General features: G+C 30.8%; 1 protein-coding gene and 1 pseudogene across 5 annotated transcripts in view; both read right to left on the reverse strand.

Annotated features, from left to right (window-relative positions):
* LOC118185171 (multidrug resistance-associated protein 1-like) overlaps positions 1 to 2,273 on the reverse strand; it is a 306,818-nt gene extending 304,545 nt beyond the window's left edge. Inside the window, exon 1 of the mRNA XM_085822378.1 lies at positions 1,944 to 2,273. The gene's annotated coding sequence lies outside the window, so the exon portion shown is untranslated. The remainder of the gene's footprint in view (positions 1 to 1,943) is intronic.
* LOC118197721 (ubiquitin-conjugating enzyme E2 L3 pseudogene) overlaps positions 1 to 15,722 on the reverse strand; it is a 32,108-nt pseudogene extending 16,386 nt beyond the window's left edge. For 3 of the 4 annotated variants that reach the window (XR_015042720.1, XR_015042718.1, XR_015042719.1), the window contains exon 1: positions 15,582 to 15,705. The product of XR_015042720.1 is annotated as a ubiquitin-conjugating enzyme E2 L3 pseudogene, transcript variant X4 (transcript). Of the gene's footprint in view, positions 1 to 15,581 lie in introns of all 4 variants that reach the window. The other variant, XR_015042717.1, reaches the window with a different exon arrangement.
* Between the last annotated feature and the right edge of the window lie 826 nt (positions 15,723 to 16,548).

Consider the following 16,548-nt stretch of genomic DNA (forward strand, 5'->3'; position numbering starts at 1 on the left):
TTCTGGGATCCCAAACTTTACAATCTCTGAAGGAATTAATGTATTTTACATTAATTACTATGAGGGAAAACTGTTTCGCTTTATGAGCATATCAGTTGACAAATGGCCTTCAAGAGTCAATTAAGTTTACGAACTGAAGTTCCACTATACACTTATGAGAACTCTTCAAATCAGAATATCAGTCATCACCCAGACCTTCTAAAAAGTTCAGTTGACATTACAGTAGAAGTTCAGAAATCGGCAAACCTTGGGACCAGAGGTTGTGCGGATTTCAGGACAGAAAAGATAAAGCATAATATTCGGACTAAAAGTGCAAAATAAATAAGGCGTATTAGATACATTTAATTAAATTATTATATACATTATTGCTGTAATTTATTATATGCATTAAATTATTATTACATATACAAATCGATTATATTATTCATTGTATTATATGTACACAGCATCGAGGTTTCATCTCATGCAACGATTTCCGGTTTCGGATTCCGGTGTTAGAATCACTATTACTGTAAAATTTCAACAGCTTTATTTTATTTTTCCATATATTATACACAATCGTATCGCAATTCCATGCGATTCTGCTATAAAATGCACCTATCTCCCTCTTTTGCAGAATTTGCACATTTTGCATTACCGTGAATGCAACATGTTTACGTTTTTCAAGGTTGCAAGCAGTAAAATTATGAGTACGTTCCTTATCTGTTATGGTATTAAAAAGGGCTGAAATTTAAAATAATTCTTAATTTATCCACAAAATATCAGGATTATAAAAAAAAGGCAGCACTAAACAATCTAGTAAAATAACAAAGCTCAGAAAATACAACGTGAACTTGAAAGAAGAGTTGAGTGAATTGTGTACTTTCTTACCTCGATGCAGAAATTAGAGGGAAAAAAACTTTTATCTTATTTTTTAAACTTTTTTTATGTCAATAATTTGGTATTTCCATTATGACTCATTATTATTCGCTAAGTATTTTTTCTTCAATATTTCGTACTCAATGTTCCGGTTTCCGGAACCTATAAACTGAATGTTTACATTTTGAGAGGCAACACGGATTTTCGGTATTTGACTGTATTTACTGTGTGTGCTCTGCGAAAATATTTCTATCAAGATTTAAAAAAATCAGCTTTTCTCAAGACGGAGCTTCCTTTCCGCTACATTCTTTTCCATTCATACAGTACTGGAAGAATCCATTAAAACTCAAGTTTTTCAAAGTAATGTCATGCTTTTTCAATTTGATACAGTTTCCAAATAAACCATCTTGACATTAAACTCAACTTTATACAATATAAAATTTGTAACTTTATGCAATACCTGAATCTTACATTAATTTATTTACATTAATTTTATATTAATAATTTTACATTAATGTAAAACAAAATTTGAGAAAGCTAATGAGTGTACATTTTACAAATCTGAAATTCCAGACCATAAAAAACATCTAAACTTTTATTTATATACACACTTTTAAATATAATAAATTTAATAATTAATGAGCATACACAGATACCGTTTGTACCATTAAGTAAAACAAACTCAAATATAATACTAATTGATAAAACAATGGTTGTATGATAATAAAAAATTAAATATCTATTAAAGACATGCTGCACTAGGGAGGTTGGAATGAAATTTTCCCAATTTAAGTTCTACTATTAGTTTACTTTAATTGCATTTACGGAAAATTCCTTTATTAATGAAAATAAAGTAATTCTTTTTCACACAATTTAAATTTTCAAGGGCAGAGTTAAATTTATAATGCATGCAAAAGAGTGCATGCCGGTACAACCTCCTGCCTGAATTTTATTTTGGATTATTTTTCCACACACCCGTCAGGATTCGTTATGAATTACTACACGATATTTGTACTTTCAGCTTTTGAACCATCATTACAAAATATTAGACATATTCTTAATATTTAAAAAATTAAAACTCTTACTATGAGGATGCGAAGAAGCAATCTTCCATAAACACAACAGTTAGGCTTACCCCAGAAGAAAAACCACGTGTTTCAACAGTTCACATAGTAAGGAACACGTAATTTTATAACAATTCACTTATTTCTGCATGCGAATTTCAGAAGTAACAGAAATACACATTTGAACTGCAAAGAAAGCCACTTATGTAACATTATGCGTATTCCAGTACACTTTACATTACAGCTAGGAACATACCAAAAAAAAAAATTCTCTTTCGCTTCTCTGGTAGTAACAGGCTTCAAACAGAATACAAACTCATTAAATCAAAACTACAGGCTACAAACCTCAAAACAAAACAAGTCTGTTTTGATGACATCATCTGAAACATCCGGGTTTTGGCTGTCAGCCATTAACGCGCAAGCGCACACAGCTATCGGCTGCTAAGCAGATGACAACGCTATGCTGCCTAAAAGCTTTTTTCCATTTATAAAAAAAGAAAAAATTAACTTTTTTTTAATAACTTACACAAGTAACGATTGCATGGCCGAGACTTAAAATTCGGCTTCGAAAATCAAAATATAAGAATTTTATGCGACGCATTTTAAATTGTTATAAAAATAAATAAAAAATTATTGTAATTAAAAACCATCTCTGTTATGAATCATCGCATCATTAAAGTAAAATTTCTCATAAATAAATAAAAATAGTAATTAGGCATATAAAAAAACGTACGATATAAAATTATTTCTTTTGCAACATATATAAATTAATAAAAGGTATCCTTGTCCAGAGATATTTATTAGCAAAATGAATTAATCTTTCACCCACCAGGAGCCAAAAACACTAGAAATTTGACCTAGGTTTAAATCATGGAAACAGGCTGGCTATATGGGAGTTTTCATTATTTATCCCATATGCAATATGGATACAAGCCAGTGTTCCTAGAAAATTCTCTACAAATATCTCCCCCTTAATCAATTAACCTAACCTAATCTATTATTCCTTTTTTAGCTAAAAAAAAGGTTCCTCCCAATCTCCCTTCAATTGCCTTGCCTTAATCAATTAACCTAATTTAATCTCCCTTCAATTGCCTTGCCTTAATCAATTAAACTAATTTAATCTAATATTTCTTTACTTAAAAAAGGGCTCTTCCTCAATCTAAGTTTTCACAGTTTAATACATATTAAGAAAAAATGTTACATACAAGCTTGGCACAAAAATGTGAATTCTGCATGCCCCAGAGTCATCCACACACATACATAAATTATCTAATTATCATGGCAATTTCAATTTCTTATATATTTTTGAGGAAACATACAATAATTTTAATCAATATGAACATTCGAATATTGTGTATATTTTTACTCCTTTGTTTCACACAGCTTTTCAGAAATTCTTGAATATTTTAGTAATATAGTTTCATTGTTTTATATTCTCACTGTACATTTTTTTTATTTTAAACCATTATCAATAATTGAATATTAATGTTAATATGTTAAAAACAATTTTTGTTCAAGTAAACCATTGTGTTTTCACAGTTACTTTTTTTTTGCAACCAATTCTAACACTTTTGAGCCTCTTAATTTAAAATACAAAGAATTTTTGGTTAATGTAACATTTGTATTATTATATACAACACTTTTTCAATTAAAATATATTTAAATATAATAGATTCACTAAAAATGTATATATTTTTCATGTTCTAAAAATTCACACATTTATTTTTGTTGGTAGAATCTCATACTGGCTGTTAAGGGTAGTTTAATTTCTTTCCTTTCTCAGGCCCTGTATTTACAGAATTAAAGCAAATCCACTCAGAACCAGCATGCATACAGTTTGCGAATACCGGCATTTATGGTTCCAAACATCTTGAATCGCTGGAAACATTTTCGCACCGATTTTTTTTGCTATGTCCAATTAAAATTAAAATAATTTAATAAAATAACGTTAATTTGGTACAACTCTAATATATGCCCTAATTTCACCTAATGTGGCGATATGTGTTCTGCACTGGTTTTTGGCGCAATTGCGTGTTCTATGGCAACCCTGTTGACGTTGAAAAATCTTTCGCTGGAGCTCGTTGGTTCGCCTCTGTGTCTGAGAAGATGGGAGGGAAAGATAAAATGGTAGTTGTTGAATTGAAGTTCGGCAAAAGGAAATATGATTGTGGCTATACTCTTGAGGGGTAGTGGGTATTTAGAAGTGTGGAAAGAGGGTCTGGGAGATTATTTTTAATGGCAGTGCATGATAGAAGTAGGGATTTGTGATTTTATTTATTTGTGAACCATAGTATAAATTTTCTGGATAGTGTGTCTGGCTGTGATGTAAATACGATAGTGATTACGTGGCGGTATGAAATTTATATTTCTGCTATTCGAAAACGCATTAATTCATGGTAAGTGCATTTTATTTTATCCTTGTTCTTATTTTGTAGAATGTTATGTTCATTGGTTCTTTAGTATGAATTTCTGTCGTTACTGTTGTTTTTTTAAATTGTTTGAAATTTATTTTAGTTTATTTTGTTGTTTAGTGTCTGGACTGTACAATTCGTAGATGTTTTTTAAAGTTGAAACAGAACGCTGTGTACATGGTATTATTTGAAATTTATTGTTGTTATTTTATCAAAGCGAAGAGTGCGTAGATCGTAGATTCCTTCCTTGCCTAAATTGTGCAATTCGTAGAATTTTTTTAAAGTTTAAACAGGATGCTGTGTACATGGTATTCTTTGAAATTTATTGTTGTTCTGTTAATTTATTAAAGCGAGGTCTGCGTAGTTTGTAGATTCGTTCGTTGCCTACATTGTGCAATTCGTAGATGTTTTTTAAGTTAAAACATGTCGCTGTGTACATGGATTCTTGTCAAATATTTTTGGTTAGAAACTTTACGTTTTTGCTATCTAAATTTTTTGTTTTTGTTTCAGATTTTTAGTTAAATTGTGTGTTCAAAACGTAGTTTTTGTATGTGCGAAAACCGCGTTTTTGGAGACATTTTAGGCTAAAAGTTCAAAATGTAGACAAAAAATTTAGATAGTAATATGGCAACGTAAAGTTTCTCGCCAAAAATATTTGGCGACTTGAGGGCGCATATCAGAGTAGTTCCGTTAATTTTAACAAAAGTGTTTAAAATATATTTTACCAATTAATGTTGTGTTTTGAACATTTTTATTAATTTTTACCAGTATTAGGCTTTGGTAATGAAAAAGATATTTCCTGCCAGCAGAAAACCATCTCTACTCAACACAGCATCCATAAAATGCCAATTTTAACTGTGGAAATAAGAAAAAGGTCTCAATGTGTCTATTCAGGTAAAATACAGAACTCAGAGATCCATATTTTGTTAAAATTCTAAATAAAAATTCACAGATGACTGCAAGAAAGTGCATTAACAAGTTATGGGTTATGCATTAACATAATCCATGAATTATCTAGCCACAGTTCAGGTTATATTCTATAAACTACTTCACGCAAATGTCACAAAACTCTCAAATAATATTCTTGATTAAAAGTTTGGCCAGATGATAAAAATTCATAATATATAAAGATAGCCAAAAAAGTCAACATTATCTTGAGTTTTTGACCGATTTTTACATGGTCATTTAAATTCTTGCTTCAAGCAGAATTCAATTGATGCTAAGTTGTTTCTATATCAAAAGAATAGGGCCATGTTTCACCACTCATAATGCATTTTAAGAAATCACCTTCAGAAAATTCTTTTTTGGGAAACTTGAACACCTTTTTAATTTTTCTTCTTTGACATCAACATTTCTGGAACAATGAAAGAAATGACGAGCTACAAGATCTTTCAGTGTTGCTTCACAGGATGCAAATGATATGGGAACTTGTTAAAAACTTCTGTAATTATTAAACAAGGATTCCCAAGCACGCAATCTTTGACATTTTGCACAGTAATTGATGTGGATGATCTATCATGGTTCATCTTTGATGAATTTCCTGCCTTCCTTAAATATACTCAAAAATTTCACTTCTAATAAAGTGTTGTCCTCAAGATTCACTAAGCAGAAATTCCAAAACAAAATTGGTACTTTCTGATTATGCCCCCCCATCATCAAAATACATGTAAAAGTACTGATGACACAACACACCAAACTCCCTGCCCCCCCCATCATCAAAATACGTGTAAAAGTACTGATGACACAACACACCAAACTCCCAATACAGAATTTATGTGATAATGCATAGCATCTCCCTAGATGACTTTCTACTTTTCCAGACATTTTTGCCAGCGTGATTATAATTAATGATGATTATGCAATTCCTGTGGCTGTTTCAGTTTCAACATAGCTGTGAACGACACACTGCAGTTTTTGTTGGAATCTTGGATTGTTTTCTGCGAGCATAGAATGTAATCTGGCTCAATTAAAGGTATCATGGGCCGTTTTTTCCTTCTTATTTTAGGATTTTGGTGGTGAGCTTATGCAATTCTCCAATCTCTTTTCTTCTGTGCTGTGTATTTGGAAACACATGTGCAAAAAATTGAGAAGTGTGTAAGCATTGCATAAATAGAGAAGAATGTAAAAGGAGCAAGTAACATTGGACACACAGTTAAAACATATGCAAAATATACTTAAAAGTTTCTCTCCCTGGTCATGAACGAGTTAGCAAATTTTTGATGGAGGTAAAGATAATCAAAAAGTACCACAAATTTAATGTATGTTCTTTGCTTTAATAGCAAGCAATAAAAGATAAACCAAATACAGTTTGTTTGCCAGATATTGAAAGCCATTAAGTTCTTAAAACATTGCTACATATCTTGCAAAAATATATTTGAAGTTGACATTCCGGTACTTCTTGATCATAGTAAAAGATGAATGTTGCATATGCAGTTTTAAATTAATTAGTTGAAATATTTCAAGTTAGCATTCTTTATATGAATTTCACCAATCAATACAATGCATAATTCTGTTCTTAAAAACCCTATTCCTAATAAGAATTCTTGTTAAAGAAATCTATAACAGTTCTTGTTCCTGCACCTTCATACACACAGGTCAAAAAACACATTAAAATTTTGCATTTCGGAATATGCAACTTACGTTCGGAGAAAATGAACTGAACAGCTCATCATTCATAAAAATCAAATAATTAACTTAAAAGTTAATATATTGGCATTATGTTTCTGATACGCAAAGGATTAATTCAGTTTTAATTCTGCCTAAATCAAAAAAAAAATTCCTTAATGGATTAGGTTACGTTTAGGCAGTAGTTTACAAACCTTTTGACTTGCAGAGCCTTTTTTAAAAGCAATTGCTGTGGTGGAGCCTCTTTGACCTACACTTTGTCTTACTAGATAATGATGCTTAGAAGTAAAATTACATGACAGAAAAAGAAGAAATATGAAATAAAGAGAGATTTAGATAATTGTGCAATGGCCTTGCAATAAACTTATATTTTAAAAACTTTGAAATGAATCATTTTATTTTATTTAAATTTATTTCATTCTTAATTCTCACCAATGCTATTATAAGAATATGGTCATTAACATCTACTCCTAGTTCAATAAATCAAACCATCTGTGTTACAACAGGTTTTATATTACAGATAAGAGCAATCATAAAAAAGATCCACACAATAAACAATTTCTCCACTGTAAATTTTTGAATATTTATCATCATTATAGAAGAACATTTAAATTTTACTCAGTATGTTTCAACTAGTGTGTACCGTAGTACACCAGTACATCTAAATTAGACATAACATAATGTGTAAATGTTTAACCATCTGACTGCTTACCTTGCAATTTTCTTAGGCAACATATAGTAAAATTTGCTCATCCTGTAGCGTTATGTCGGTAAAAATACATTTACGGGTACCCCTTGGCTAAACTTCATGATTTTTTAGCGGCACATGGATAACGAGTTTGTGCAATTCTTTGACTTGTTATTTTGGCCGCTACAAAAATAAAAAGAATTGCACAAAAATGACATTGAGCACTCTCTTGATTTTACGCATGTACACATTAACCTATTTTCACTTCAAAAAAACATCAAAGAATTGCACAAACTAGGCTTTGCGCACTCCCTTGACTTTGTCCATGTACACATTGAACTATATTCACTTAAAAAGTCAAAGGAGCAGCCAACAAAAAAAAATAGATAATCTCAATAAACTACATTTTAAATCAAATAATGAAATAATACAAGAAAGGAAATTCATCTTTGCACTACACAAAGGAACTATCCACTTATCTTATTTACGAATTAGCACGTCTTCAGTCAAACAAAATTCCTTAACAGCATCCAAAAACTTCCTAAAATTATCTGAACTAGAATCTGTATGCTGGCGTGGCCACATAAATTCACAAAATAAGAGTCAAAAATATCCTCCGTAGTGACCTTCAACCATACACATTTCCTTCCTACAAACAGGACACCTAATGATGGCTACTAAGTAAATCTTCATTTACACACCAGTCAAGTAATGCTCTTTTTTCCTTTCTTTCCATTGTATAGAAACTTCAAATTAATCTTACCACATTCAGACATTTTACCATCTAAACCACAAAACAAGCAATATACTTCCTAACCAAAACACCACAACCCTTACGAAGTTACCACAATCATGCAACCAATTACATCATAGTAGGTTTTCCATAACATTCAACTACTCAGGCTACCATAAATAAAACAACTTGGCGATACTACAAGGGGTACCCTTCTCTTTTTTCTAACTGCATATGTCTGCTATTTCTATTAAATGTGTATTATGCTCTTTCAATGTTTAACTGTCAGTAATGGCTTTTGTGCAGTAATTAGACTGTAAAATCATGCTTTGTTAAATAGATAGGGCTGGTTGTCAGCTAAATTTCATATATTTGCATTAAGTTTATGAAACAGTACATACATTTCAAATATGAAGTAAAAAAATTATGCAATTTTAATTAAAAATTAAGCAGACGATTAATGAGACACCAGTGACTACTTTTTTTCTGATTTTAGTAGATATTAATTACAGAGGGATACCTAGTTCTACATTTCTATAGCTTCTGTACTATATTTTAATATCTGCATAGGCAGAGAACATAGTTTCACAGAAATATATAAATGAGAAAGACAACTACATTCATTTTGCTTCCTCAGAGAAGTTTTTGAATAAATTTTGCTGTACTCTGGAGCCAGAAATGCAGTAGTTTAAAAATGTGATTCTTAATTCACTGTTAAGTCTATGAGGACTTTAATTCCTTGAACTGGGTAGTTTATATAATTTATTTCCCATGCTGAACTTATTTGGTACCTATTTAAAATCATCAAGCACCTTCATTTAATCTGACAGAAAATAAGGTTTGAATGAAGTTTTGAGATGTTTAAGACTATTTTCTTCCATTTTATTTGAAATTTCTGCTGTTATTTCTATCCAAAACACATACTTTAAGAGAGAAGCATTCGTTGTCTTTTCCTACACACTTCAACCATGCACTCTACCTCCCCACTTTTCTTCTTCAAGAAGTCATTTTGACATTTCACAAAATTCAGAGACTTTTTTTCCCTTGAAATGATATATTCACATCATTCATTTGCTACAAATATCAACCAAATTATGTTATAATGCATGCCCAATATTCAATGTTATGAAAGCTCTTCTATCATGGAAATTACGACGTAGACTTACAGTTCAGAAAAAAGGTTATCAGGTCAAAAATTTAATGAATGTTGAATTTACATTTTCAACATTACTTAAATAACCCTGAAATCATTCTAAAAAATGTGTTAATATCATCTACATAACAGCATGGTACATCAGTTTATTAATCAAGACTGCTGCAAACATATCTTAAAATATATCCTTTATTAAAAAAAACTATTCCTGGAAAGATATGAGACGAACTCCCAACTTAAATAGAACAAAACAGGAAATTTTAAAACTCGTAATCTGACTTTTAACATACTTGCCATACAGATTAACGTACTTATTACCGAATTTTAAAAGCAACTATTTCCCTTTAGTAATGCTCTCAAGTACTTGAAAAATAAATACTCCACTACATCTTCAGTTCTTTATTCATAAGACAGCAATGCTAGAATGATTTTTCAATGTGGGGCAAAATATGTGACATCGCTATATTTTTATGATCCAAATATATACATATAGAGAAACGTTAAATGTTATAAACCATATCCGAATGGCAGATTTGAATATGCGCAGATATATCATCATATAAAACACAGGTACTATTTCTTACTTTTTTTAGCATTTCATGCATTTCTTCAAGAGTTCTGACTGTATGCCACTGACTGCATTTGCAAATCAGAATCATATCAATGTTTAACCAGCTAAGGGACCAAAAGTTTAAATTCAAAATATCAGTTACGTAAAACATGCCATAATAAAGAGGTCTTTCCTTGATTGTAATTCCAAAATAACCCCATCATACCAGTTGTATCTGGAAACATTACTTTCTGATAACTACCTTAATGGTCTGCATACATCAGGGATGGGCAAACTTTTTTGGTCACGGCCAAAAATCAAAAAAAAAAAAAAAAAAAAAAAAAGTTTGGCGTGCCAAGATAAATTTTCCTAAAATTTTAATAACAATATACAAGTATTACAATTTAAATTTGTTAATGAGATGAATGAAATTGCGATTATATTGAGGTTCGAATTGAGATGTACTGATTCTAAGGAACGAGGCTAAATGCTCATCTGTCAGTCAACTTCTGAAATAATTTTTTCTGTGGTTCATAGCTGAAAACACTTGTTTACATATATAAGATGAAGCAAACATAGCACTTATTTTCTGGGCATGAGATATTAAACTTGGGAAACTTACTTTCGATAATAATTTTTAAAAGTCTAACTTGGCATATTTAGGAACAACTACTTGAGATGATGTTAAGATATCAACTCAATTTAAGCTGCAAATCTGACCTTTATGATTTATTATTTACATTTAAAGGCATGGTAAAAATATCCAATTCTGTTTAAATGGCACCGAAATCTTGAAATTTCAGTTTGAACTCAAAATGCAGTTTTTCAAGCCATGTTCATAATTCTTAAGCTTCTCTTCATTTACTGAGGGTATTGAATTTTACCTCAGGAAATGAGACAAGTCATTCTTAGCTAGCCCAGCAGATTAAGTTTAGTTTAACAGGCCCAAATATCATCGATATATTGACTTTTCCCTTGCATCTTGACATTTATGTTTCTCATATGACAAAAATCTGAAAAATGCCAAAACAGAAAGCCATTCTGCATCTTCTAACATTTCGTACTCCGCAGAACACTGTTTCTCATGAAAGAACGATATAATGTCATCTTTCAGCAGCCAAACTCGCTCGAAAACACATCCTGCACTAAGCCACCTTATTTTTGTGTAATACAGTACATCAGAGTATTCAGATTGCATGGACTGAAAAAAATCTCGAAATTGCCTGCGAGTAATCCCACGAAATCAAATAGTACTTACACAACTACATCAAGCACAGGTTTCATATTCAATGCAGCGCAGAGTATCTTGATGTACAGTACAACTCAATGTAGAAAAACAACATTGTTAATCCAGATTTTTTTCCCTTTCATATTTGGTGCTCCATTGGTTGTAATATTACATACATTTGTTATAGGCACTTTCAAAGTTAAAAACCCTTCCTGAAATTCACGAAAAATATCACATCCCATTGTTGTTTCCTTTAACCCTCTGGCTGATCATCCTGCGATTTCCACGGACAACTCAAATGTAGCAAAATTTGCTCATCCCGCAGGCATGTTTTTCTTCCTTTATTGAGGAGCGCATCCCGTTTTTCCCCGTATAACCACTGAAATAAATTATATACAGTATTAGGCATTTAGTTTACGTTTTAGCCAACAGATATCGTTAATAGTGCGTTTTCTTACAGAAATGGCTGCTAGAAAACGTTCAGCGATTATCTTGATTATTTAATTAAATTATTGAATTATTAATTACATTTATTGATTACATTAATAAGTAGATTTATTGATTCTGGTGCAAAGACTGTGAGGTTGGACTTTGCCTTGAACTCTATCATACTAATTATTTCTATTATACTAATCATTTCTAAGTTATTTTTCCCTCAGCACTTTATATTTTCTTAAATTACTTTTTTATATTATGCAATAAGTGTAATTCGACTAAAATTTATTTTAAAAAAAGATTTTTTTGGTGATAACATCTGAAATTGGTTTTTCTGGCAACTTACTTTCTCATGATAAAAATCTATATAAAAAATATTTTCTAGAAAAAAAGTGCATTTTTCAATATATATAGATTTAAAATATGAAGGAAAAAAAAAAATGCAATTTTGGAAGCGAATTTGGTTTACAAATTGAGCAGTCAGAGGGTTAAAGAACACAAGCATACCAGTTCCTCAGTAATTTCAAAGTTCTCATCACCTCTTATAAATAATACAAATTGTACTTATAAATAATACTGTTATGGTTTTTGTATTTATTTAGCTACTTTTATTAGAATTAATTAAAATCGTTTTATATCACCCTGCAATGCAGTATGAGAACTTATTTGAAGAGAAAGCTATACCGAAAAATTAAAAATACAGGATCATGCGCATTTAATAAATAGATATCTCATAATTTTATGCTTTTGCTTTACGGAAAAAATCGAGAAAATACCAGAATATTCTTGTGCTTGATTAAAAAGCTTATAAGAGCCGAAGGAAAACATCTGAATTCAGTTTTTTGGATAACTGTTGTTGACTGTAGCGAATTCGCAGTAAGATCGGATTAGCTTTCTCTGTTTTGAATCGAGTTCTAACGTTTTAGTAGTTTAAAATATAAGTACTGTGATATATTGCAATATTGTACTAATATCTCTGAGGAAATTTCAGCATTTTATTTTTAATTATTGTGATAAGAATAATTTTTATTCACTTTTCATCAGACTTGTGCATTCAGTTTATTACAAACCCATACGCACGTAATAATATTCTTATACATAATACTTATAATACAGTCAAAAGTCGTTAATTCGGACACCCATAATCCGGAACTCAAAGCTAAAAACTTTCTGTGCATGCGCCAGGTTGACGCATGTGCATAGGCATTTACACGTGAGCGTAAGACCTTTACAACTGCGCACATGCGTGTGCGCAAAATACGTTTTTGCGTGCGCGTTTAACGTATAACGGACGGTATAAGCTAAAATTATCTAATTATCTATTTCAGTTAATGTTGACGATTGCGTTGTTCCTTAATCTTCGAGTTGGATCAGGCTTATTATTTTTTGCAGACTGTAAGAGCAATTTTATAAAAGTAAGCTTGAACTTTCGATTATGTCAAATAGAATTTCCGATGCTGGAGCTCCCGAAGGATCTACAAAACGAAAGTATGTTTCAATGTCCATCAAACAAAAACTGGAATTGCTGCAAAAAATGGATAAAGCCATATACCCTTTAGATCATAATTGCTCAAATTTTGATACTCTTTAGATCATAATTGCTCATTATTTTATAAATTACTGTTTCATATTTTTAATTTCATAATTTCTGCATACCATCTTACCAGATTTAAACTGATGATCTATAATCCGGAAAAATCGATAATCCGGAAACGCCGAAGTCCCGACGAGTCCGGATTAAAGACTTTTGACTGTAATACTAATAAATAATAATAATTGAGAAGTATGATTTATATTAGTGCTTTCACCCATAGCTATGGTGCAAAATTTAAAATGGTCAATCTTTTGACTCTTAATTGTTATGTCAAATTTTTATCAATGTTTTCAATTGTAGAAGTCACCTTTTTCAAGATAAGCTTAGTCTCAAAATTATTTTTCTTCTCTGGACATAAAACATCACAAACTTGGAGCATGCATTGTTTAATGAACCCACCATCACTAAGAGCTTTATTTTTTTTAGCAATATTGTATGCTACAATGTAGCTTGCACATTTAGCTAGCTGCTTCTTAGATACTGTTCACCTTCTTGAAAAAAACTTTGTCGGCCTGATAATTTTTTACAGAAACTTTCTGCATTTTGTTTTATTTCATATTCAGACATTGCTTCATAACTGGAATTCTTATGCTGTGAATGATTTTATCAGATGTGAATAATTTGATCAAAATGAAAATTTTGATAAAATTTTCATTAATTATCAAAATGAAAATTTTGATACAATTTTATTATTTAAATTACAAAATTTCTGAAAATCCAATTATGAAATTTGTACTTATTTGATTATCTGTACACCCTCCCCTCATCATGAAAATCATCCTTTCCTTCGCAACTACACAAACTGGCAAAATCATTTGCTTAACTACCTTTATGATTTAAAGACACTGTTCCATTCATAAATAATAACAGAAACACCCCTATCATGTTCATTTCATAAGAGATCTTACTTTCTTAAATTATCACATTACTTAACGATGGGAACGAGGATGTGCTGATCAATAAACTGACTGTTGACTATAAAATGTGAAAATCCACCTGTATTCAAACACGTGTGTGGAACAGGTATGCATGGGCTGGCTATTGTTGTATGTACACTCAAAAATATCAAAGAAATTCTACCCAATGTTGACAATAAAGGTGCGGATAATCAAAAAGTAGCACTAAATTTAGTTACACTCAAAGCATATGTATGTTGCCTTATTTTCATCATTCAAAAGATATTAAATCACAGTAACACTTGTATATTTTAATAACACTATTAAATGTTTATATATTTGAATGGCTCACATTACCTAGCAAAAAATATACTTTTAATTATTTGAAAATCTTTAAAATAACAATTGGGAGCTTTTCTTGACACTTTACTAAGGCCATTTTCTTCAGTTTTTCACCATTAAACTTGTTTTACATTAATTATTGAGTTTATTCTAATTTAGATTTAAACAATTTAATTTTCTTTAATGGTCTCCCCCAATTAATTTAACTCCTAGCATTTTTTCTTTTAATATGCAACCATTAGAAAATAAAATTAATGTTATATAAAACATTATTTATTGCAAATCACCAAATATATCGTCATATGCCTATGTTTAGCTAAAAAAAAATAGTAAGTTATATATATCAAATGAACCGGTTAAAATTAAGTATTAACGAACATTACTAATCAGTAACTAACATCCATAACAAATTAAACTAATAGTTGATACACACTGCAAAGGAACTTTAAGCAATCCAGATTCTTTGTACTCAGTTCCATAAGATCGTAATAGTTCATTTATGGACCCACGAGGAGATTCACCAGTATCTTCACGTTTATCGAGATTAGGCTTAGTCTGATTTCAATAACTTTAAAACCATTTAGAATATTTTTAAAGAAACAAATTTTCATTTGCAAGAATTAAAAAATAAATTCGCATCTAAATTACTTCATTTAATTCCCATACAGTCTCGATTAATAGGATACAAAATTTCGCTACAATAAGTACGGCCTGAAGCATACATTATTTACAAACACGGTGATGGGGGCGAAAAAAAAAAAAAGAGGGCACGCAAATATTAGCACTTAGCAAAAAATATCTGGAAAGCTTTCAGGTATCCCATGACTTTCTGTTGCATCCATTATCTAAATTTTTATTAAAATTCCACACAAATTATTAGTTACGTCCTGCTGTGTCAAAGATAAGAAAGAATTAAATATAGAATAATAACATGAATTCGTTTAACATGTTAACATTAAAAGCATATTTAGATTTAAATAACCTTACACTATAACCAAACTCACCAGAATTAATAAATGTATAATATATCGAGGAAAAAATTTAAGATGAAATTTTAATTAACCGAAATATACTTTTGCGGCTAGAAATGATTTCCGACATCAAGAGAGACCGTTGCCAAACTGCTTTACTTTAAAGTATGAATGAAAAAGTTTGATGTTAAAGCTGGGCTGCAATGAAAAGAAAGTTAATGATGTTGAAATGCCAGGGAAATCTGAGGTGATTGCAGTAAACCCCCTTCAAAATTAAGCCAGTAATGGTTAAATGTTATGTTAAGTTTTCAGATTTAGCTAAAACATTAAAAGATGATACTAAGCCTGAATTCTCAGTTAAAATTAATGGTGAATTTTTAAAGGTGTTCCCCTGTTCAGAGGAGAATCATAGGATAATTACTAGATATTTAGAAGAAAAAGAAATTGATCGCTGTATAATTACCACTAAATTAGAGCGGCCTATAAAAGGAGTAATACGAGGGCTCCCAATAGACAGCCCTGTCGATGAAATAAAAGAGGAGTTAGAAACATTGGGTTATAGGATAAGTAAGGTCACGCAAATGCATAGAATGCGTTCAAAGGCACCCATGCCACTGTTCCAATTGCAGATTGAAAATATTCTAGGTGTTGATGCAATTTATTACTTAAATTATCTTATGGGTTTTCATGTTTAAATTTCTGTGTATAAGTCAAGTGGAAGTGTTGTGCATCTGATCAGTGCAAATTTAAGCCCCGCTGTGTTAAGTGTGCGGGGTAGCACAAAACTCAAAATTGCTCAGCAAAGCGACTAGAAAATGTTATGTGTTGCAACTGCCTCCAGTCGGGACATACCGCGAATTATCCTGGATGTCCGAAATTTCCTAAAGTGTACAAAAATTCTAACCAAAAAAATGTTAATGATGTCAATAGTGTTAAACCTTCTAATGATGCTAATAGCCAGTTTAAGGGGGATTGTTGACAAATGTCTTCCTATTCTTTT

Source organism: Stegodyphus dumicola, chromosome 8 (assembly GCF_044657685.1).
Source record: "Stegodyphus dumicola isolate Sdum_Otavi_A_Nest chromosome 8, ASM4465768v1".
In the NCBI taxonomy this organism is placed as follows: domain Eukaryota; kingdom Metazoa; phylum Arthropoda; class Arachnida; order Araneae; family Eresidae; genus Stegodyphus; species Stegodyphus dumicola.